The sequence below is a fragment of the Opisthocomus hoazin genome, chromosome 22 (genome assembly GCF_030867145.1).
Source record: "Opisthocomus hoazin isolate bOpiHoa1 chromosome 22, bOpiHoa1.hap1, whole genome shotgun sequence".
Lineage (NCBI taxonomy): Eukaryota > Metazoa > Chordata > Aves > Opisthocomiformes > Opisthocomidae > Opisthocomus > Opisthocomus hoazin.
This window is the reverse complement of record NC_134435.1, coordinates 5,621,615-5,645,495: the sequence shown is the minus strand read 5'-3', so window position 1 is coordinate 5,645,495 and position 23,881 is coordinate 5,621,615. Positions and strand designations below refer to the sequence as shown.

Genomic DNA, 23,881 nt, shown 5'->3' with positions numbered 1-23,881 from the left:
ACGCACAGCCGCCTCCAGCCCCCCCCCGGTACCGGCCCCGCTCCGCCAGCTGCTCCCCCGGGCCGCACCTGCCCCCGGCCCCTCCCGTCCCGTCCCGGGCGCGGCGGGCAGGCGGCGCTCGCCCTGCGGCCGGGCTGCGCTGGGGCTGCGGGGCGGTGCGGTCTGCTTCCTCCTCCTCCTCCTTCCTCCTCCTCCTTCCTCCTCCTCCTCCTCCTCCTCCTCCTCCTCCTCCTCCTCCTCCTCCTCCTCCTCCTCCTCCTCCTCCTCCGCGGCGGCGGCGGCGGCGGGCAGATGCGGCGGATCGCGGGGCGGCTCTGGCCCGCAGCGGGCTCCCGTCCCCCCGCCGCCTCCATGGACGGCAGCGGGGGCAGCAGACGCGCGTAGCTGGGTGAGTCCCGCAGCTCCGGGTCCCGTCCCCTCCCCCAGCCCGCACCGCGCTGCCGCAGCCGGGGATGCTGCCTCCCTCTCCCGCGCTCCCCCGGGTTAAAATCACACACACACACACCCCCCCCCCCCCGTACCCCACGCGTGTTGGCGGCAGGGGCCCGGCTCTGCCACCTGCTCCCCGCGGCCCCGACTCCCTCCCGGCGCTGGGGCCGGGAGAGCCTCCTGCCTTTCTCCCTCCCTCGCTCCCTGCTGGGAGCCCTGGGCTGGGGGGGTGCGGCCGGACTCCCAGACGGGTGTTTCGGGGTAGGACTTCAGCAAGATCAATCTTGGAGTTATTTTCTTTCGGCTAAATTGAATTTGAACTGACTCAGCGGTTGTGAGAAGCTCAGGGGAAAACGTCACTTGGAGGATTGTTTTCTTTACCTTGGGTTTAGAGACCTCTCTCTGGATATTCCGCAATGATTTCTTTTTGGGAAATGATTTTTGTCGTGCTTTATTCACTCATGGAATCGAGCAGTCCCCCAGGACCGGTGGGCTGCTGGGGGCTGGGGTGGTGGGCGCCGGGGCGCGGGCAGTGCCCTTGGCCGGAGCAGGTGCCGGGTGCCTGCGCTGCTGAACAATGAAGCGGCCTCGGCGTTCGGGGTGATCTGTATTGGTACGTCAAAGATGCGCTTACGGCACGAGCGTGTCCGTGGTACCTAATTAGCAGGGCATGGGAGCAGCTGCACAGAGCCCGTCTGGGGCGGCTTGGATACCCGGGGTGTTGCTGGGTGACGCCGTGTAGCTTTGGGGTGTTCTGGTGGCTTTTGTGAAGACTCACACTGGGCACTGTTCCCTCAGCGATGTCCTGGCACAGCAGGAAGCACTGGGAGATGGGGAGGGGAAAAGAAGTGCAGAGGAGGAACCATTTGTGTCCGGGTTGTGTTTTCTAGGCTTGATGGTCCCTTAATACAGTTCCCTGCCCCTGTGTTTTCCAGGTAGGGTGATGGTGGCACATCTTGTATTGTTACTGAAACCTAAAATACTGACGCTTATATTCCACAGAAGAAATTTCCTGGGCAGCTATTTCATAGATAAAAAGAATATAATTATTTTAGTAGTTTCACGAGCTCCTTATTGAAGGCAAAAATCCAGAGTGACACCACGTTGGTAAATCACTTAGTGGGAGTCATTCAGGAGTTAGAGCTGTAGATCAGACGGAAATTAGACTGGAATTTAAGTGCTGGTCTCAAGCCAATACAGCACGAGAGGTGTATTCCGGCTGTCCTCACCCAGGTCCAGCTCCTGCTGCAGGATACCTGTGCTCTGCGGAGCGGCCAGTGGCCCCTCCTGCCTGGAGCTGGCTCTGCCCTTGTCGCACTCAAAGGTGCACCTGGCTGGTGCTCTGCTTTCCAGGACTCTTTACATCTCACTTACTTTGTTAGGGATGGGAGGAGGAGTGGACTGCCTATGTAGGATGGGGAAGGGTGACTGGATAAGGGGGTGAGGGTGGGGAGCGCGTTCATTTATTACCCTCCAGCTCTTTATAGATTGCAACAAAGGAGTGATAGAGCGAAGGAGGAGTCAAGGCTCTAGCCAGGGGAAAGTGCCTGGCAATGAGGTCTGTTCGAGCTGTCCTCCTGGGTGGTATGAGTGGAGGCGCCGAACAAAGCAGAGGCACCGGCGATGTCTAAGAGATCTTAGCTTATTGTCAGAGGTGCTCTGAGACTGCATGGGCTTAGAGTTATGCTTTATAGTTCACCCCTTCATGAGAGATGGTGCTGTTTCCTCCAGGAAAATGGTGAGAAAGTCAGTCATGGTGGTGTCTTCTGGGGCATTCAGCCCTCTGCAGAGGGTTTCCCCAGTGGTGGGGTCTCCCAGCTCATGCTAATGAGCTGCAATAGCAGTGAACTTCATGTTGTTCTGTAGTACCTACAAACCTTGGGACAGCAAAGTGTCTTGCAAAGGAGGCAGAGAAACAAACCCAGCATTTCTGCTGCTGTGGTAACTTCCCTTGGACTTCTTACAGCCTCACCCAGCTATGTAACTCCATCCCTCATGGTTCTTGGTTTACGGCGGCTGAAGGCAGGAATACGCTCCTGCCTCCTCTGAGGCATGGCATTTTGTATAGTTCTGAATTTTGTATAGTTCTTATTCAGCCAACCAAAGAAAATAATTACCTTGTTAACCCTTTGTAAGATGACTGATACAGCTCCCTCTAGTTTATTAAGTTAAAAGTGGTGCGTACGGTTAAAATACAGCACACTTCACAAAAGGTCATTAGTTGAGAACATTTCAGTTATACCATCCAATCAACTTCACCTAATGATATTCAGTTGAAAGGATTTAAAGTGTTATTTTATCAAATTTGGGGACAATAATCTTAAAGGATTCCCTAAAAATCCTTTGAAATAATTAGCAGCCTTATTTAGCATCTTGGGCAACTTATGCTGGTGAGAGAGTGATTTGTCCTTCTCACGTCGCTGGCGAAGCGTGGTGTTGCTGTGAGTGAGCTGGATAATGTTTACGGATCTGCGAAAGCGATCGAGCTCTGGATAGTGGTCATTCCATTGCCCGAGGCTTTTCTTGCTGTACATGCCTGTTTAACAGAGTTTTGAAAATCGTCTCTGGAAGCCAGTTAGTTGCTTATGCTGTGGGTGCTGATCTGGTCAGGGATACGGTGGGGATGCAGCTTGAAGCGCTCCGCTCTGCAGGAGCGTGTCTGTGACCATGCAGAGCTCAGTGCATCCTTACCCTGCAGGTACCTGCTCTTGCCGTGCAGAGCTCACCTGTGCAAGAGCAGCACTGTGCCCTCGCTCCAATGGCTTGAAGCACCCGCGGGAAGCGAGGCAAGGTGGGCTGGGTGCAAGGGCAGAGACTTCTGGACACCCCGGCCGGGGAGCCCGCAAGCTGTTAGCTAGGCCAGGGGTTTAGCAGGGTGTAAAAACAAGTTAGGTGTTTCAAATAGCTAAAGGGAGAGCGAGCAGTGTGTGCTTCAAATGAATAAGGCTTTAAGGGGGGATCTAAAGCCTTTTGCTTAGTAGTTATGTTGCTCTCTGATGCAGACAGTTAGGAGGAGATGCTTTCTAGGTGCTGCTGCAAGGCACGTGGTGTTTGTGAGGTCTGAGTGGCACTGCCTGTCTGCTGAGTAAGACCTGTTCTCACAGTAGACCGTTAATAAATGAAGGAATTAATAGTAGCAAATGAATTCATAATCACAAGTTTAAATCTGTGTGATGAGTTCCTTAGTAACCTTTGTTTGTTCTCTTTTCTCGTTTCCTTACTCGGGGTCTGCTCTGCCTATGGAACAGTAGTTCAAATGCTCTGGGGTGCTTCTTTCTCACAGTATCACAGTGGTTATGTTAGAAATGTTTTGCCTAAGCAAACTCGCTCCAGACGCTTTTCCCACCTGCAGGTTTCCGCAGGGATGCGGAAGCTCAGCAAGTTTGTAGCGAAGGCCTTTCCTCTGCTGGTCAAATGTTTGCTCATGTCCTAAACAGAACTTCAGGGAGTTTGTGTTTGTTTTGGAGCTGGGGAGCACTTTTCTCTTTTACCCTCTTTACAGATTCAGAGGATTTAAGCATATGATTAACATTAAACATGTGAATATTCTCCCTGGACTCATTTTTTGGATCAAAGGCAGAGTGCTCAGTATGTTGAGAGGATGGAGCCCGCAACCGCTAAATGCAGGGAGCTGATCTGCCGCTATGCTTGTCTAAAACGAGTGTATGATATGAGTGCTTTGGATTTATGTCTGTCTGTGCCCCAAATCCCTCTGCTAACTGCTGGCTTGATGTTCCTTATCTACAAAGTGCTTGCAAGCATTGACAAACCTTCATGCTGCTGCTGCGATGCGTTGTTATCCCCATTTTCCAGAAGGAGATGCTGAGAGAGTTCGGTGAGCTGCTGAGTATGGACAAAGCTGGGCTCTGAGCGAGCAGCCTTCCGCTCCCAGCCCTGCAAGGCACGGGCAGCACGCAGCTCTCTGGTGGTCCTTGGTTCAACATCACCATCCTTACTGCGATCCCGATTGCCATCTCAACACAAAGACTCCTCGTATCATCTCCTGGATCAGACTCCAATACAAAATATGGTCTGTCTGCAGGAGTGAGTAGCAGCCTGTCAAGGGAAGAGTGTCAGAATATTTTGTATTCTCTGGGCTCTGAATCTTGCTGGGTGTTGCAAGGAGAGCTGCTCTGTCCAGTCTCTTGTAACCTGAATGGTCACAGCTTTGAGAAAGAGGGATTTTTCCGTATTTTTTTCCTGTAAGTGCAGCAATTCTTGATTTCTTGCTGATTTAAAGATACTCAAAATGCCTCTACAGAGCAGAGAGCCTGAGTCCATGGGTATAAATATAGACACTCTAGGTGTGGATGCCGATGAGCTGGCAAATGAATCAGCTTCCAAATCTGAAGTTTGCCTAGTGTTACTTTTGGCTCCGAGTCAGGTTTTTGTTGCCTGGTTTTGTTTTGCTTCATTTCCTTAAGTTCAAAGAATTTCTCAGAAGAGAATGCGCAGACTTCAAACATGGCAGAATGTGCTGTGCACCGACCTGGCGCAGTGTTGCTCGCTGCCCTGCCCTGTGTCAGCGAGACCCTCCTGGACCGCTGCGGGATGCCGGGGTCCTGGGAAGCTGCCAGGCAGGCTCGTGCCGGATCCGATAACCGCAACGAAGGCAAGGTGCCGGGGGTTTTGAAGTTTTCCTCTGGGAAACGCGATTCATCACAATCCAGTGTTTTGTGGTAGAAGGCAAGTGACAGCTTTGCAGCAATTCTGGAGTTTCCCGCGGGACAGCCGTTTGGTGTGTCTGCGCCTACAAACACGTGTGAGGGGCAGACAAGCCCTAAGTGGGAATTCACTGCCTTTACGTGCTTTGAGAGTGAACCACAGCCATCCCCAGCTTTCGCATGTCCATAATGGCACCTTCCCCCTTTCCTTTTATCCTCCGTAAGGAACCTGTCATCTTCTGAACTGACGCTGCCTTCCATAAATGACCCAGTCAGCCTTCATCACTGCTCGTTAGATCAGAAACTTCGTTAGTTAATAGCAGCGCTGTTCTTCCTTTTTGTCCCTACTATGGCTAAGCTCATGGTGTTTGCAGACAGACTTGTTAGTCATTAATATTCTTTGTATTCTTCATCTTTGGCTTCAGAAAAGAAGACCTTTCATCTTTTGCCTTGCTTTGTTTTTTAGGAGAAGCCAAGTTTGACTGGAGGAAAAAAGAAACCAAAAAAACATTTATCTCTTGCTTTCTTATAAGCTTCCAAGCAGTCTCCCCTGCTGACTTTGTACTTTCACAGTAGACAAACATTGACTGTGTTTCCACAGAATATAGCTGGGTTGTGGGTTTTTTTTTTGTTTACCTTTTTGATTATGCCTCAGCAGCTTGACAGGACAGGATTAATTAGCAGTGATTGTCTGTTTGGCTGAAATTCTTGTTCTTTCCACAATTTTTCCATTGGATTTATTGTACCTAAAGTCAAGTTGGTGAAAAGAGAACATAAGCAAGTGCCTAAACTGAGACAGATTGTGAGGGGTTTCCCTGGTTTGGAGCCTAGATGATTACTGCAATTGGTCTGTGGATTCTTACTCTTTTCTTGTAAAGAAATCAAAATGCTGATACCCAGAAATGTGAGTTAACTCTGCCTACCTGGGGTGAAGTGTGCAGGGCAAGCACCATAAATAAAGCGTGTTCCTCAGTTGGGGAAGAGTTTCTTTTCACTGCTAAGTGCTCACTAGTTGCAAGCGGTCAGATCCGGAGCCTTTGCTAATCTGCTGTGCCAGTGAAAAGGAAGATACAGAGGCACAGCTATTGATCTCTGCGATCGCGTGAAGTCTCACAGCTCATTTCTGAAGACCAGGACCAAAAACAAAAAACAAGCTTCTGTCCCAGGCTACGTGTTTTGTTCTTGGTATAAAAATTACTTGGTTCGTTAAATGCTGGTTTGAATGTGCCAGTAGTTCATATCCATTCTGCTCAGGTTTCCTCACTCCTAGCTCTGATGCAGTGCATATCACTGCGCAATCATTAAGTGTGATTACCACATTTTTGACCTATTTAAAAGTCTCTGGCTGTGAAATTCCAGAGATTCTAATTTAAGCTATAAAACAGATTATTAATGTGCCATCGTTTACGCATTTCATGGTTCATTTCCTGATTACAGCAATTTTGAACGTGAATGTATAGTCTGTTGCCGTGCATGTGTGTAAACATCACATACCATGTACAGCCTGGTCATCCAGGCTTGGGGCTCACCTTCCACACATCTTCCACAAATTAAAGCAGATGGAAGAGAAAGCCACCAGTGCAAGAAGCTGTGACGTTCCACGTTGGTGCTGGCAAAAGACCTGATGCTTTCTGTGGGGCTGGAGAGGGTACAGGAGTGAGGATCACGCAGGGACATGGAAGTCCGGCGAGAGAACAGACTTCAGGCCCATCTTTCCACAGTCCCTTGCTCTGCCCTGTGGACTGGAGAACGTGCCCTCCGAAAGCATCAGGGCTCGGTGGCTGTCCCTGGGTCGCTGCCAGGGGACTTTAGCCGTGCTGAAGCTGGAACGCAGACAAGATGCTACGTGTATTCTGTGGGTCTGCAGAGAGCAGAGACGGCTGTTGAGATCATCTGATTTTTTTCCATCGCTTCATTCAAATCTGTCACCTTGTTCATGGAATTCAAACTCCGTGACAGGAGTTTGGGGTTACAGTTACGTAGGTCTCTTGTGATTCGGCCATTGTAATGACACTGTACGAAATAGCTCACCGAGGTTCCAGGTGCAGCTGCGAACGGTGGATCCAATATAGAAGTTCACTTTGAGAGATCAAGGACGTGTGAGAGTGTTGTCTCCGTTATCCTGTCACCCGGTCCCTGCGTGAGGCCTGAGGCAGTGAGGCACATCCGTGCACAGTTATATCGAGACTACTCCTGATGAGGACGTAAAGAAAAGCCTGCGTCTCGCCAAGTTTCATAGGATTAGTTATGTGCTTAAAACTCCATATAGAGAGTCCTTCCCGAGCTAGCAGCATGTGGCTGGCTGGGTTTGGTGCCGTTTTCCAGAGAGGCCAGCCCTGCAGTCCTGGTGTCCGTGGTTCCAGCTTTCATGTCTTCAGAAAGCAGCACCCCTTGGGTTTGGGTATGAAGCCTTAAAATCTTTGTGTCGATTACAGACCGGTTGCGCTTTTGAGTTGAGTAGTGGCTTGTTCCTGTTTCCCTCCCTGCAGTCTAACAGCTGGAGCTGCTGCAAATCCAGGGGTTTTAATAGCTGGAGATGTTTGGGAGTCTCTAACATGACCCCCACTGCCGCCTGGTCACAGTCACAGCGGGGTTCTCTGTTTTTCTCAAAGGTCAGGGTAAGGTACAATACCTATTGGCAGAAAAAGAGGAGAAAAAAAAAAAAAAAGCAAAGTGAAAGACAGGTGAGGGAGTTCTTTTGGCCTATTGACTTCGTCTTTCGGGTCATGGCACTGGATCAGAGTCCTGGTCTGACGGAATCAAGTAGTTCTATGCTGAAGTTGGTTTTGTTTTTGTTTGGGGTTGTTGCTTTTTGTTTGTTGTTTTTTATAAATCAATTTGTTGTTTTAATAATGGTCATTGTGTCAGTCACATCCAACGCAATCAAGTCAGGAAGCAAGCCAGGTTTGGAAGATTGGGGCTTGAACGCTCTACTTTGCTCTCTTTGAAATACATTGTCATGACAAATTGACATGTATATTAAACATACAATCTTGCTGATATTTTAAGTAGTTGAATAAACCGGAGCACGAGAGCAGTTCTTCAGAAGTCAGCAGGCACAGCATCTGAGCCTGGGCGCTTGCAGAGGAAGGCCACGGGCTGTTAGCTGCTTAGGGAAGAGACCTTTCCTCACAGCCGTCTCGAGCACTTGCTGGCTGTCTGGTCCTGTGTGAGATGTCAGATATGGACGTCTGTCCCCATGTGAGGTGAGCAGTGGTTTTACACACGTTTGGGGTGCAGGTTGAAAGCAAGGTTTGGAGGAGAGCAAGGTGAGGTGGGACCCTTCGCTTTCAGGACCTGGGGGCAAACTTCAGCATAGCTGAGCTGCTCGTGCATGCAACATGTGAGCGGTGAGAACCAGGCAACAAGCCACAGGGCAAGTGCAGGGTCCTGCATCTGGGGAGAAACAACCCCATGCACCAGTACAGGCTGGGGACGAACCTGCTGGAGAGCAGCTCTGCGGAGAGGGACCTGGGAGTGCTGGTGGATGACAAGTTGACCATGAGCCAGCAGTGTGCCCTGGGTGCCAAGAAGGCCAGTGGTCTCCTGGGGTGCATTAAGAAGAGCGTGGCCAGCAGATCGAGGGAGGTTCTCCTTCCCCTCTGCTCTGCCCTAGTGAGGCCCCATCTGGAGTACTCTGTCCAGTTCTGGGCTCCCCAGTTCAAGAAAGATAAGGAGCTACTGGAGAGAGTCCAGCGGAGGGCTATGAGGATGAGGAGGGGACTGGAGCATCTGTCCTACGAGGAAAGGCTGAGGGAGCTGGGCTTGTTCAGCCTGAAGAAGAGAAGGCTGAGAGGGGACCTTATAAATGCCTATAAATATCTGCAGGGTGGGTGTCAGGAGGACGGGGGTCAGACTCTTTCCAGTGGTGCCCAGCGACAGGACAAGGGGCAACAGGCACAAACTGAAGCACAGGAAGTTCCGTCTGAACATGAGGAAGAACTTCTTCCCTCTGAGGGTGACAGAGCCCTGGAACAGGCTGCCCAGGGGGGTTGTGGATTCTCCTTCTCTGGAGATATTCCAGACCCGCCTGGACAAGGTCCTGTGCAGCCTGCTCTGGGTGACCCTGCTTTGGGAGGGAGGTTGGACTGGGTGACCCACAGAGGTCCCTTCCAACCCCTGCCATGCTGGGATTCTGTGATTTGTCCCCACTAAGGAGCTGTATCCTTCGGCATTTTCCGTCCTGCTCCAAGGAGAGGAGGTAGAAGGAGATGTGCAGTTCGTGCTCCCCGTCTCCGAGCCCCGCTGGAGGACGAGGTGAGCAGCCTCTCTGGGGCTGCTGCTGGGCCAAGAGCCGGAGGAGAGATTTCTGATCCGCTCAGCCTGCGTGCAGTCGGCCAGCGCAAGCCTTGATGGGATTCGCGCTTTTGTTCCTGCCGCGTGCTTCTGTTAAACCGCATTTCGGATCTTCGGTATATATTGCTTGAAAGCACCCACAGTACAACCTGTATAAAGGCAGAGTTGCTGCTGTTTGTTACTCAGTTGGTGGAGATTATTTGGACCACTGGGATCCTTCTGTCTGTCTCTTGGATGAGAAGTTGGTCGGGAGGCTGGCTGAGCCCTGGGAGAGGGTACCATTACATTGTGTACACAGCTGGGAGAGCCTCCGCTTGTCGTTTGCAGTTGTCTTATTTCTTAATGTGGTGCAGTAAATTATAAATGTACACAAACACCTACGGAGCATTTCATTCATAAGCTGCCAGACTGTAGTGTGCGTTTCGAGATTGCTGTTTTGGGGTTTGTTTTTGTTTTCTAGGAGAACTTCATTAACTGATACTAGGCATTTCTTAAAAATAAATAGATCACATGAGAACTATGTGTCCATTAGTGATTCTGTTAATGAAAACTTGGTCTTTTTTTAATTCCATGAAAAATGTCTTCTGCGCGACAATCTTTTTGTTCTTTGTGGCACAGTTATTAGCTGTTATTCGGTAATTTCAGGAAGGTCGTTATTTGCAAACTGGTGTGCTGTGGGGCTTGGAAGCGTGTGCCACAGTGTCATGTAGGCCAGCAGAAGTGTTTGAGAGTGTGGATTGCCAGGAAAGTGTGCATGAGGTTTGTGTAGATAGGGATGGTGACGACTAAGTTCTTCTCGTGGCATTACTCACACGCCTCTCTCTTCTGGGGTATGGCAGTGCTAACAGCGATGCAGTCTGTGCATTAAAGCAAGTATCTTCCGAAGTGGAACCACAAATGACAGCGGAATTATGATTAAAGGGCAGTCAGTACTGATGGCAAGCCCAACGTAAAATACACGTCTGGCTGCGGTTAGGAGAATGTGCCCATCTAATAAGCAGCTTAACTTGGTGTATTACAGTGAAATAGAAAGAAGCATGAAATATGTGATGTGAATAGGAGGCTGGATTGCCCTGTCACTTCGTATTTATGTTCCTGGAGCTGCCCTGGCTTCGCCAGGGTTACTTCTGGATTACACCCAAGTGAATGAGAGGTGGAGTTCCACTTCTCAACACCTTGTTTTGATTTGGAACAGCAGTATAATTTCTCTGTTGTAGCTGTAGACTTGAAGTTTTCATAGCAGATAAAATCCAGCCAGTAAGACTAATCGGTCCAAATGTTTTATTTTTCCTGATCAGATGCTAACTGCTACGACTTCATTCAATTCCATTGAAGAAAATAGGTGGTGTTCCTTTCTCATTAATGGGAGCTGGATTGGACCATTAAAGGACAATTTACAGCAGAGGTATTAGCAAATACTAAGGCTTGATCCACGGCGTTTTCCAGTCAATAAATCAGCAATTGCTGTCTACACAGTAGCAGGTCTCTGGTAGGGGTTTGAGTGTCTCTGAGATGGAGAGCGCTTGTCTTGAGTATCGCTTCTGTAAATTTTCTGAAATCAGTCAAATTGAGATAAACCTGGCGACTTGTCCGTGTCCGTTGGAATTGCTCAGAATTTATTTTCTTTACTGAGAATAGGCTGTGGCCTGCTGTGCTTGGGTAGGGGAAATCAGGGGCTTTTCCTCATGGGCTTTAAAAAGCCTGCCCAATGTTTGGATTCTAAAGGAGGTGTTCAACCAACCACTGAAATGGGGTTTCCAAACTGCTTTAAATCACTTTGTAATCGTTTCTGTTACGGATAGCCAGGTTTTACTTTTTGTAGGCTTCTACATGCGTGAAGTTTCCTTTGAGGATTGTTGCGTCTCTCTCACCTCCCCTCCTGGCAGGATTCTTCTCCTTTACAAGCCACCTCCGAATACCTCAGTAGTACGCTGTGGAAAGCAAAGCCTGTGGTGTAAGGCTGTGCGTTATCGGTGTTTCAGCAAGGAGCACCAGAAGTCTGAGGTTCTGTCTCGCACACCTTCTATCTTGGCGTTTTGACAAGCCCCATTTAAAAACTCTTATGGCAAGTGATTTTTATGAGCACGTGTGGAGAGGAATGTGTAAAGTGCTGGAGCTGGTAGGGACTGGGAAGACGCGTGACAACTGCTTTGTGTAAAATGATCTGTGTTCTGAGGAGCAAATGGTGCGTTGGGATGACAAATGGAGGAGCGGAGGTGCAGCTGGGCTGCGCGGGCTGTGCCATCGCCGAGGTACGGCTCGCCGAGAGTCTGCTGCAGTGCCAAGAATAATACAAGTGCATTTGCTCTCAGCAGATGAAAGGGTTTTGTATGCTGGTCAATATAAACAATTTCCTGTTTAGGGTTGAGCTTTCTTATAAATTAATGATATCATTCTCATTGATTTAATTAAATCAGGTTCTAGGGTCTTGATTTGCAGAGTTTTCTGGTAGTGTTTTTATCACTAGAAGTTTTTTTTTTTTAGGTAAATAAATGGCCTTTATTATCTAACTTGCTGGGTGGGGTGTCTGGTGGTAATTAGTGCATGTATCAAGACGTCCTTCCATGTTAGAGACAGGCTGTCATCCACTCTTGATAGACGGAAACAGAGGGACAGTGAGATTATGGGACTTGTCTACAGTTACTGCTGTCAGTGAGCAAAGCGCAAGTGCGAAGACGTGAGGTTTTGGTATCTCCCCAGCTCGGGCTGGGGGACCCGAAGCGATCCCCGCTGTCGGCACTGCGGGGAGCCGGCGTGGGTTTCTTGGCTTCCCGCCTGGCGAGGCCACACGTGCGAAGGCTGCAGCGCTCGGATCGGTTTGGGTTTCTCTCGCTGGAGTTTGGACGTGCGTTGGCTTCCACGCAGATCAGGAAGGAATTAATGCCGCATTCTACTTAATTGTTCATCAACAGCTAAAATCATGACAAAACTGCTCCACCTCAATTAGTAAAGCAGCAATTAGACTTAATTAGACTCAGACATCTGAAATCTTACTGCTTCTTGGGCCTGGGAATGCTGTAGTGGACCAGCGCATGAGGCGAACTTTGTCTAGTGTTAGCCTTGCGCTAACGAGCAGAATCATTTGTTTCCTCATTTAGAATCATTTGACCTTAAGATAGGAAAGTATGTCTAGGAAGTGACTTTTAAATCATGGAAATGGTGTTTCAAGGCTCACTTAGTCAATATCTAGATTTTATTTATATGTGTCATCATCTTATTTCTACTAATTACTGTGTCAAGTAACTAGTTTAGCAAGGCCAGTTTAAAAGATAAATGACAGTAAAATCTTGGGAAGAAGAGAATGGTTTTTTCCTACAGCAGGACCAGAGGAATTTGTACCCGTGAGTTAGATTTGCAGACCCTCCCACCCTCCTGCCATTGGTATTTTTTTCATAAAAATAAATATGCTGTCAGCGCAAGTCACCGTTTCACCAAAAGGGTCGTTTACCTTTCATAAAAATAATAAAGAGCTGAATAAATATTCTCCATATGCTGCTACTGGTTTGTATTAGTGAAATATGTCAGTGTTTGTGGCGTGTGCAGCCCCATGTTTTATGACACCACTTGAAAAATGTGAGACATTCGTATGAGTTATTTGGAAGATGGTGACAAGACTATTTGACATAGCTGTGTCTTAAACAGAGCATTTTTGAGCATACGGTGGGGAGAGAAAAGCACGTATGAGCGGACGTCGCCAGCGCTGGGGTGGCAGACCTCAGCCCCAGTGCTGTGGGGATAGGCGGCTATGGGGCTCTCCAGTTTGCTGGATTTGTTTTTCCAGTGTGACCTGTGGGACCGAGTGCTTACAGGGACCAAGCAGATGGCCAGGAAGGTCTTTTCTGCCTGGCTTCCAGAGATTTGAAAGCATTTTCTTTGTCAGCTTAGGTACTGTTGGGTCTCTACCGTACCTGGGTATTTCCCATCCATGGCTTCACTGAGCTGCTCAGATCATCTGCGTGTTGTGAAGTCTTACTGCAGAGCTCACCAGTAGAAATGTAGACACAGAAGAATCTAAGAAAGGACATCTGTGACCTCCTGAGCAACTCGGCCTTTCACCTGGCAGCGCTTGCTGCAGCGGAGTGAGCCCTTGTACATCTGGTGCCTCACGCCCCTGAGCGCAGCCCTTTGCGTCGGTGGCCAGAGCTGGGTTTTTCTGCCCAGAAGAGCAGGGGTGATCTGGGCAAGCTGGGTTTGGATTTGCATCGTGAGAGCATGCTGTGGGCAGCTGAGGAAGGGGTTACCGCAGGCTCCCTTTACTCTGAAGCAATTGTGCTGTGCCTCCCCATCCGATACAACAGGGACGGTTAATGGCAAAAAGCAAGGAAGAGACGGCTTCTGCCTGCATCTTTTTACGATTATATCTAGCCTCTGAGCTTTTGCTGTATTATCTCCTTAAATCTGTGTGCCTGACAACTTTGCTATAGCACAATTGAATGTATTGCTGTCCTGGGTTGCAAAAGAAAAGCGTGCACTCGCAAGCCTGCCGCGGCTCCCTGAGAGGGTTGGAGTAAACCCCCCAACGTGCAGCTGCCCACCTCAATTCTCCCTTTTCACATAGCTCTTTTGAAAAAGAGTGAACTGTCACGAGGAGAAGCTGCTGTATGCAAATTTGAGATTAAACCCTTGGTCTTTCCAACATTTTCTATTTGCATCGCTCAAAAAGCGGTTGAAGTTTGCTGGCTTTGGACCCCGGCAATGAAAACGCCCGGGCTGAGGGCTGGGAGCATGGCTGCATTGCGCGGTGTCTCCAGGTACGGCGTTGACGGGATGGACAGCGGATGACGGGGCGGACGAAACCCGCAGGCAGGTGATTTGCTCCGCAGGCAGCGGCAGAAATTGGGAGTTCTTTTGGTTAACGAGTATTGAACTCGTGTCTAACAGCGGTCATCTCCTGCTCTGCAAGTGAGTATCTTTGCGAGAGGCTGAGCTGCAGGCAGGGATGCTGCCGGCGAGGTTGTTGGTTTGTGGCTGGGTGGCGAGGGTGCTCCTAACAGGGCTCTGCTGGTCACCCAACAGTTGGTGCCACCCAGTGTGATTATTTCTTTTCGTTGTTCGGTTCTAGTTATTTTCCTCTTGAAAGCTGAGAGTCTTTACTCAGTGCTGGATGCTTTTATCTAGCTGTCCACGTTGCATTTTGTACATGACAATATCCTCCTTTGGAAAGAACTGATGTCGTAAATTTGTGCACGCAGCAGTCCCTACACTCAGCTCTATTTGTGGCAGGAGTTCCAAAGGGCACATATGTCTCGCAAACGTCGTGACTGTTGCATGAAATGGTAATTTTAATGCATAGAAGATCAGCTTCTGATTTATTTTTATTAGTGCAGATGAAAATTACTATGATGGTTCAAGTAGGGCATAAAATAAATATCTCTAATCTCATTCCATGCGGAATATTAACTTCAAATTTTGCATTTCTTTTCTTTCCCAGACTGCTGTAAAATGCTTAGTATGCTACTTGAGTGTCTGTTCTATCATGTTTATGTAGGAAGGTTTCTCTTTTTCTTTTTTCATGCTCTTAATAGGAAAAGTGTATTTTCGTTTCTGTAGTGTTTTGTGCAACATAAAAGTTACAGTTCCTTTGATCAGGAAAAAGCCGCAATTTTAACTGGAGCACAGAAATGTGCATTTATCCCAATGGACAAAAGCAGGTCAGGAAATGCTTTCCCAAACAGGACACTGTGGGTGATTTAAATTTGAAAAAATACTAAGACTGAGAAATCAAAGATTGGCTACCAGCAAGAATACACGGGCAGCCAGGGCTTGTGGAAGGGGCTATTTCTACTCTTGTTTTCCTTTTGCCACCTACAGGTGGGGACCAGTGTGAGGACTTTTTAGATGTGCAAGTAGCTGCTTGGAAGGTTGACTGTAAATTGAGGTTCTGGGGAGCACCCGGGTGCTGGAGTCTCCAGTTGTTTCCCAGCTGTGGGGAGGACAAGCCCGCTGTAGCCTTCAGCCGTACCCCGTCTATGACGGGTTAATCTGCTGCCCACGTCCGTGCCTTGGGGTGGTCAACACCGTGAAACAACATCTGGGGATGGGAAGTAGTGCTCCTCTCTGCTGCCGTTGCAGGGGTGGCTTGTCGTAGGAGGTCAGCGGCATGGTGTGTCCCAGTGGCTGTGGCACACCTACCCGCTCTCCTGCTGCTGTGCAGTCCCAGTCATTCTGTCAGCGTGCAGAAATCTGTGTTCTCTGGTAGCACTGGCCGTGCCAAGCAGATCACAGACGAAAAAGCGATGATGCTCGTAGTGCGGCTCAGCACTCCTGCTCTGAACTGCCAAAATACACATGGGTGAGTGGGGCTGTGAATAACTGGAACCAAGTGTTTTCATCCCTAGGTAAGTTACCAAAAACATGGTTCTAGGCAAGCCAGGACTTTGTACCTGCATATGAGAAGATAAATGCATGGTTCTGTGGCTTGGTCCGGTCTCTGACTGCTGCCGTAAGAGCATTAGGCAATGGTGAGATTTCAGTGGGGTTAATTGGTAGCCTAAATAGCGTTGTGGGAAAATAGTAAAAGGCCTTGAAGAAGACTCCTAAAGGATTCAAGTGTCGCTTCAAGTATTAGCAGAAGATGGACATGTAGGGATGTGCGTGCATGTGTGTAATTGGCAATGCAAAGCCTTTGAATTGGAAATCGTTGGTACAGAAATACAGTTAAGGTTTAGAATGGATTTAGTTCAGGCAGTCATAGGGAAAAGTCAGGGTATTACAGCCGTAAAAAGATGTACCGCAAGGCATTCACTTCTGTATCAATATATTGATTATACTGAAGGTGGAGTCTGTGCATAGTTGGGTCTTCTGGTAGGAAAAGGACATTTATTTTGGGGTATGGGAAAAATCACTGAAAGTGCTGTAAGAAATTAATATTAATGCCTCTTTCTGAAGGTCTAGAATAGGGTGAGTTTTACTCTGTGTTCCAGTAAGTTGGTGGACTGTCCTCTGTGTGGAAACAGTCTAAAGGTGCACAGTCTAAAGGTGGAGAAACCAGTGTGGTCTAAGACTCCACAGGTATAACAGAAGGAAAATATTTATAATGACAAGGAATTTTACACTGCTGAAGTGACACTTCTGCTGTGAATAATTTACCATAATGAAAGCCAAGAGTTTGGCATCCTGGTGCGTTGACTTTGGCTGTTTGCAGTGAGAGAGCTCAGAGAGATGTTCCTGAGGAGGTAAGGTTGAGGCCTGTTATGCCAGAGAATAACTTGAATAGTCTTTCTGCATCGGCAGCACGTAGTCTTCTAAGGATTATCATCCGCTGGCCTAGGGAGTGGCTACCCAGAGTGTGTGGTCAAGATGGTGTCTATCCCAAATGACTTGCCTGCCTAGGAGCCCTCTGTGTGAATCACTGGTGAGCGGCTGAGAGCCCTGCTGGCGTGAAGCTCTTTGTAGGCAAGGTGTGGGAAGAAGCTGGAGGAGGTGGCTTTGGGAGCTTCACAGGTTGTGCTGGGGAGAGTCCTTGTAAACCGCACTGGTCTTGTGACAGGTTGCTCTTCTGTTGGCTTTGTTAGTGGCACCCTTGCCACCTCTCAGCAGGCTTAGGGTGTTGGGCCCTGGGGGATTGCGATGGAAAGCTGTCATGTCTGTGTCCTCCATGTGAAGTGGGAGCATGTATCCCATTTGTGGTCTCCACCACTGTCTTGTGCTCAAGCCGTGTGTTCACCCGCTTGATGATAATGCCCAAGTCCACTGTGGACTTCTGCGTAGCACTGAGAGTGCTCACCCAGTTTTGTCCATACCCCACAATGTGGCATGGTGCCCGAATGCTTAAATTGCCTCCAGGCAAACCAGCTCACACCATAGTTCGCATTGAAATAGAAGTACACTGTGGTCCCAGGGTACTGAGACAGGCTGAGGGACGTGACGTCTGCGTGGTGTAGCACAGGGTGCAGAGCTGGTGCCTTTGTGCTACAGAACACATATGTGCCCTGAGGGTCTTGCGCTCACAAGAGGCAGCTCATCCCTCTGTCTCCTGAGCTTTGTAGAAATCAATAGACACAGCTACTGTGTTTTCTTTGGCTACTAGAAGCTTAATCTTTGACTGTACTAATTCCTTTAGGAGATATTAGTATATTTAAGGGTTGCCTGGTCTTCACTTGCAAATAGACTGCGTGTATTCCTGGATGAAGATATTCTTGGAATACTTACTTTAGTGCAAACCCTCCAGTGGGCAATCTTTTATTCCAGAATAATGGGCCTTTGTCCAATTTAACATAATGTACTTTGGAAGTGGAAGTCTGTAGTTTGTTTCACAGGAAATGCACTCATTTACCAAATCTCATTAATTAATTGGCACCTATTTAAGGGCAGTTTCTTCTCTCTTGCCACGTTTAAAACATCATCTGTCATGAAAAGTAGCTCTTTAGTTTTTTTTAGAATTGATCTTTGATTTTACAGGTGATTCCTTCTGCATATTAAAAGTAATTTATCTGCTACTTCTTGTTATGAAAAAGGGACCTCAGCTTTGAGAGTTACAGTTTAAGCTGCTCAGAATTGTGTGGCAGCTCTGAGCTTGCCGCCAGGAAGCCGTTACTGTGCTCAGGACAGTGCGTCTGCCACTTGATGTGATATTCTACGTGATGAAAAACTGAAGAAGCTTTTTTTTTTTCCTTCTGCGTTTAGCCCCCACCACTTCTGGGCAGCACAAGATTAATCTTCTGGCTGCCAATCTGCAGAGCTTTTGCCCAAACCAGACACCTAGCAATGCCTGCACTGCACCGACTGTATTGGGCAAAACCCGTCGCCTTTCCTCTGGGCTTTATCGATATAGCCATGCAAACGTTTCTCCTTGGCCGCCTCGTCTTTGCGCCTTGCCTTGCTTCGCTTTGTCATTTCCAGGTCACTTCCCTTGCCTTTGTCAGCATGTTCAGCATCGCTTCGTGTAGGCGCTGCCCTCGGGAGCACCGTCATGCATACTAAATGCACGCCTGGGACTGTGGCATGAAGTGGCCCATCCGCTCAGGAGCGAGATGCAGCCATAGGGAAGAGCAGACGAGCCACAGACCTTCTGGAGGTCAGTCGTCTGCAGCTGCCCGAGCGCCTTCGGCTGTCCTCCTGGAGCCAGGGTGCCCGGGTGGCCCTCGCGCAGGTGGGTGCACCGCTGCTGCCATCCCTGGCTGCCCCGACGTGTCTCCGGTGGTGCCTCAGCCGGTCTATTTTAGTCATGCAATTATTCACATTGAGCGTAATCAACGAGCCGCAGAGCAATCTACTGGTGGCTCCAATCAGTGGAATTACTCAGAAGGCTCAAGATGAGCTGCCTTTTCTGAAAATGATGCTGTCATTCACACAGAAACGAGTTCAAGGAAACTGCGTTCTTTATGCAGGGTGTGCTGTGATTCCGGGTACTGAATCACAGAATGATCAGGGTTGGAAGTCGTCTAGTCCAACCCCTGCTGAAGCAGGGTCTCCTACAGCAGGCTGCACAGGACCTTGTCCAGGCGGGTCTTGAATATCTCCAGAGAAGGAGACTCCACAACCTCCCTGGGCAGCCTGGGCCAGGGCTCCGTCACCCTCAGAGGGAAGAAGTTCTTCCTCATGTCCAGCTGGAACTTCCTGTGCTTCAGTTTGTGCCTGTTGCCCCTTGTCCTGTCGCTGGGCACCACTGAAAAGAGTCTGGCCCCATCTTCCCGACACCCACCCTGCAGGTATTTATGAGCATTTGTAAGGTCCTCCGTGCTCTTCCTTCCAAATTACAAAAATACATGGAGGATTTCAGGGAGGGAGGAGGGAGTTGGTATGGAAAATGGCACTACTCTGTGCTCGGCAGGACTTGGGCCAAGCTTGATAGCCGTACGGCGGGGAGGCCAAATGTGCGCCCGCCGTTTGAGTGTGCCTCGGCACAGCCATGGGAAAGCATCGCGCCAACTGCCAGCCGCGTGCTGGGATTTTTATGTGCGCATCCCTGCATGCACTGGTTGTGTGTTATTCTGCAAACCTGCCGCTGTCTGCTGGCTGGGCCCGAAAAACCACGACTGTCTCCTCCCCGACAAGGATGGGGACGGAAGTCTCCTCCCTGACAAGTGCTGGCTGCCACTTGCTCGCCGAGAGCATGGCTTGAAGGTTTCACCCTGCCTGTGAACTGGTGCCAGAAGGGATGGTCTCTTCCCTCTTCTGCAGTTGCGGGTCTCCTCTCTGTCCCTTGCCCCTGGTTTGCAGGTTGCTGGGCTGACGGAGCGGACTCCCTGGGCTCAGCCTGTGGGCAGTGTTCAGCTTTGACAACGAGCAGAGCAATCTGCGGAGGGTTTCTTACCTCTCGGTGTGTTCATTTTCTGCTAGATCAGTGGATTGAACAGAATCGCCCTGGTTGCTGTCTCTGTTGTGAGGGAAGCAACGGGCAGTGGTGGGAGAGCAGGATCTCTCCTTCGCGCTGCACGTGGTCGCACCAGATCATGTTTGAACATCCAGCTGCTGTCTTACCTGCTTACTGCTTATCGTGGATGTGCCTGCAGATGGAAACTGCTGAGCTTTTGTATGGTTATTGTTGGGTTCTCCATTTCAAAATGCAGCCACAAATAGCTGTTTGGCTTTAATGTTGTGTGCATGAAGTCATTAATTTATTGTCAGACTCTTACGCTGATCGGGGTAGTGAAGAATTGGATGATGGGATCCAAATATGGATGATGGGATCCAAATACCTCAATGCTTTCAGAGACCTCCATTCCCAAGTCAGTGATTAGGTCCAAACGTTCATGGTGATCCTTCCCAAAATGCCTCATCCCAAAGGGCATAACAACCCCCTGCCCGTCTTTGGGCTCTCAGTTTAAATTCTTGAGTTTAGTTCCTGTCCCCGGGTGTCCCGTGCTGCCTTGCAGAGGTAGGGAGAGCCAAAGCTGAAAGTATTCTGGATTGCTAAAGCCCTCTGTATTTTTTGGAATCTAGCTGGGGAGGAGAGTTTGTTCTGCTCCACGTTACTGTTATTTTAAGGTATTGGTTTTGGGATTTGGAGGGTTTTCTTGCTTTATTTTTAATCCTCATAGTAGCTGCTTATGTGATATAGAAAACTTAGTCCAGGAGTCTGGCTGTTCAGAAAAACTGAAGGGATATTTGAAAAATGTTCAGTTGGGTCCAGTTTTCCAACTTAGTTCAGATCTCTGATTTGGGAGCCCAAAATACATATGAGAAAGCCAAGGTGTGCAAGTAACTGATGTCTCCAAGACCCCAGTCTGTCTCGGAGCGTGTCTCTGACATTGCCTTTTGTCTTGGCTTATAAGAAGAAGTGTGGCAACACTATGGTATTTGTTGGCAAAATGGTGACTTCCTTATGACAGCCTCTCTGCAGGTTTTAGGCACCAGTTCAGCAAAGCACAGAGCTGTGTGAGCAACCCCATCTCTGCTGGATGGGCTGTTTATATGTTCATTTAATTTTGAGCACATGAGTAACTTTATTGGCTGTTGCATTTTTGAAGCACGCATCTAAATGATTTACTGACCTGGGGCCTACATGCAGATGTGAATATTAAAACTGAAAATTTAGGCGTCCAATCCAGATTGTGAAACTGAAATACTTCTTTTTCAAGGCAGTCTTGGGTATTTAAACAAACATTTTCCATTAAGGCTAATGGAAGATGCATGCCTTAATTCCTGTAGACTGCTTTGGAAAACATCAATCAAGTGTTATAGCATGAAGCCCTAAATGCTTGAGGCCTTTGAATTGCAGTCTGCGTTCTCAGCTCTGCTGGGTCACTGTTTTTCATCAGGATCACAACTGTCCTTATCATACAGTATTGCCAGCCCTGCAAATTTTATCTTTAGCTTCATGGTGTTAGTTTTATCTTAAAATCACAATTGCTGGTCCTGATTCACAACGGTACAGTCTCAGTTTCTATTCTTATTTCTACTTAGCGCGTGCTACGGGTGGAGATGGACGTTTACAGCCTTTAAATTCGTGAAAGAAGCAGTTGCAACACTTGACAGCATTAACCATAAGCGTTGGGTATCCCAGAGGGAATATAAAATTGATAGACTTGTGTGTGCGTGCTTAAATCCCGAAGTTCTAACATCAGTCTCCTGGTCGGTGGGAAGCCTGTTCCACGGCTGCGGAGGAGTCGATGCCGGCGCCCCGGCACGCGCAGCCTTACAGCCTCCTGCACGTGCGTCAGCCAGACACGCATCGGTCCTGCCGTGTTTCGGCACGTCGCCCCGCTGAACAGCTCTCCTCCCTGCCTTTCGGGAACGTGCTGACGATTGTCCCCGGCTCCTTGCTTTCCTTCATGCTCTGCCTTCTCTTCAGCGGTGCTCCGGGGATCCCAGAGAGGTGTAGCAAGTGTAATTGCCGCGTGCTATCTGTAGAACTGCTCTGGTTTTTCGGAGGTAAAACTGTGTTTTCCTTCAACTCTGCCTTTTGTTCGTAGGCATCGGTGCTTGAGGCAGAGCATTTCATTAAAGATTTATGTAAAGCAGGGGCTGGTCTCTGAGGCAGGAGGATAAAGCTGTGCTCCAGAATGCTAATGCAGAGCTGGAGCAGTCTGAGATGTGCATAATGCAGCACTGGTTGGCACGACCCGAGGTTTCATGCAGGAGAGGGAAACTTGCATCGTCATTATCTTTTCCACCCTGTAACTTTGAGGTTCATTCCTGTTTCGGTTTCCGTGAGGGAACAGAAGCACCCCGCTGGCAGGCTCTGCTGAGCGTCCTGAGTGTGTATGGGCTGGGAGAGCAAAGGGGCTTTGGCTGGAGGAGCTGGGGCAGCAGTCAGTGCGCCGAGCTCGGAGGAAACCGCAGCCGTGTGATTTTGTTCTTTCTGCCCTATCCTTCCTTTTCCAGCTGGCATGAACACCTCTCCTGTGAGGAAAGGCTGGGAGAGCTGGGACTGTTCAGCCGGGAGAAGAGAAGGCTGCGGGGAGACCTTAGAGCAGCCTGCCAGTACCTGAAGGGGCCTGCGAGAACTGGAGAGGGACTTTTGACAAGGACATGGAGTGATAGGACAAGGGGTGATGGCTTCAAACAGAAAGAGAGTAGGTTTAGATTTGATATAAGGAAGAAATGCTTCACTCTGGGGGTGGTGAGCCACTGGCACAGGTTGCCCAGAGAAACTGTGGCTGCCCCCTCCCTGGCAGTGTTCAAGGCCAGGTTGGATGGGGCTTTGAGCATCCTGGTCTGGTGGAAGGGGTCCCTGCTCATGGCAGAGGGGTTGGAACTAGATGATCTTTAAGGTCCCTTCCAACCCAAACCACTCTATGATTCTAGCAGGACATGGAGATGAAGCTCAGCTTGTGTTTCCTTCACTGAGATCTCTCTAATAACTTCTGTGATGGCTGAAATGTGTGGAGAATGTGCCTTTTCTCGTCCCTGGTTCTCCAGGGCTGTCCTGGTAAGGATGTCTGGGAATCCAGAGAGTCTGTCAAACGTGGAGACACTCGTGAAAACCCACAAGTGTATCTGGAAGCCTTAGTCTCGGTAGCTTCACTGCATACCTGGCAGTTGCTGCAGCTGGAATGCTGCTGGAAATCAGACTTGTGGGAGAGCACTTGTGTTCGTACGGAGCTGTGAGCGGGGACCGTCCCAGCCCCATCCACAGCAACTTGTGCAGAGCCCGAGCAACCTCTGTCTGACAGCGCTAAGTAGAAATCTAACAGCATATGGAGCTTGCCCTGGGCTTTGCAGCTGCACACAGGAACCCACACGTACTTCTTCAAAATGGTGTTGTGTACTGCTCGTGGCAGGTGCCGCTCCTGTTCTCCGCTTTGCGGGCAAAGCTCCTTCTGTAAGGATGCGCCCAAAGCTCCCAGGACTTGCTGTCCTTCAGACACGTGCATTTATGTATTGCAGAGCTGTTTATTTAAATGTAAAGGCATGACAGGAAACGGGGTTTGTATTCATGGAAATGTAATTATGTATGTTGTGTAAACTAACTAGTAAAAGTCATTCTGGAACTGAAAACAGGACAAGATTTGAATACTTATTAACCAAAACAATGGTGGTTGCTGTGTACCTTGGAATAAACACCTCTCTGTCCTATAGGAGAGGCTGCAAGTGTTGGCCGTCCTCTCTTACAGCTCTGGCAGCTGGAAATGACCATCCTGCAGACCTGGTGTAGGAGGCTTTGGCAAATGTGGTCTTGAATTCTCCCTGCCGTATGGAGATCCTGCAAGCTATGGGATAAAAGACTGGAACAAGCTTGCCTGCGCAGGCGGTACGCTTCCAGCCAGTCTCCTGAAGATAGGATCTGTGTTTTCCTTTGAAGTTGTTCGTGGAGAGCCATGATAATGTGGAAATCTCTTGGGCTGTCTCCCTCTGCCCAGCAGCTCCAGCTGGGATCAGAGGCCAAATGGCTTCACTGAATGTGTGAGAGGGAAATGCTGCTGTAGGACTCTGGGTGTGCAGAGGGTGGTGGGTGGCAGATGGCCTTGTAGGGTTTGATTTTTGCAAGCTGAAATATCAGCCAGTGCAGCATAACAGCATGAGTATGAAATAGCTTTCCGAGTCGGAGAAGCCAAAGATAGGTGTGCATGGCAAATGCTTCTTGTGGTCTGAGCTCCCAGCTTGCA

At 49.1% G+C, this 23,881-nt stretch overlaps 1 protein-coding gene across 1 annotated transcript in view; it reads left to right on the top strand.

The window, feature by feature from the left end:
* Positions 1–274: 274 nt before the first annotated feature.
* The window catches only part of RASGEF1C (RasGEF domain family member 1C), an 82,253-nt gene continuing 58,646 nt past the window's right edge, over positions 275–23,881 (top strand). Inside the window, exon 1 of the mRNA XM_075441557.1 lies at positions 275–388. The gene's annotated coding sequence lies outside the window, so the exon portion shown is untranslated. The remainder of the gene's footprint in view (positions 389–23,881) is intronic.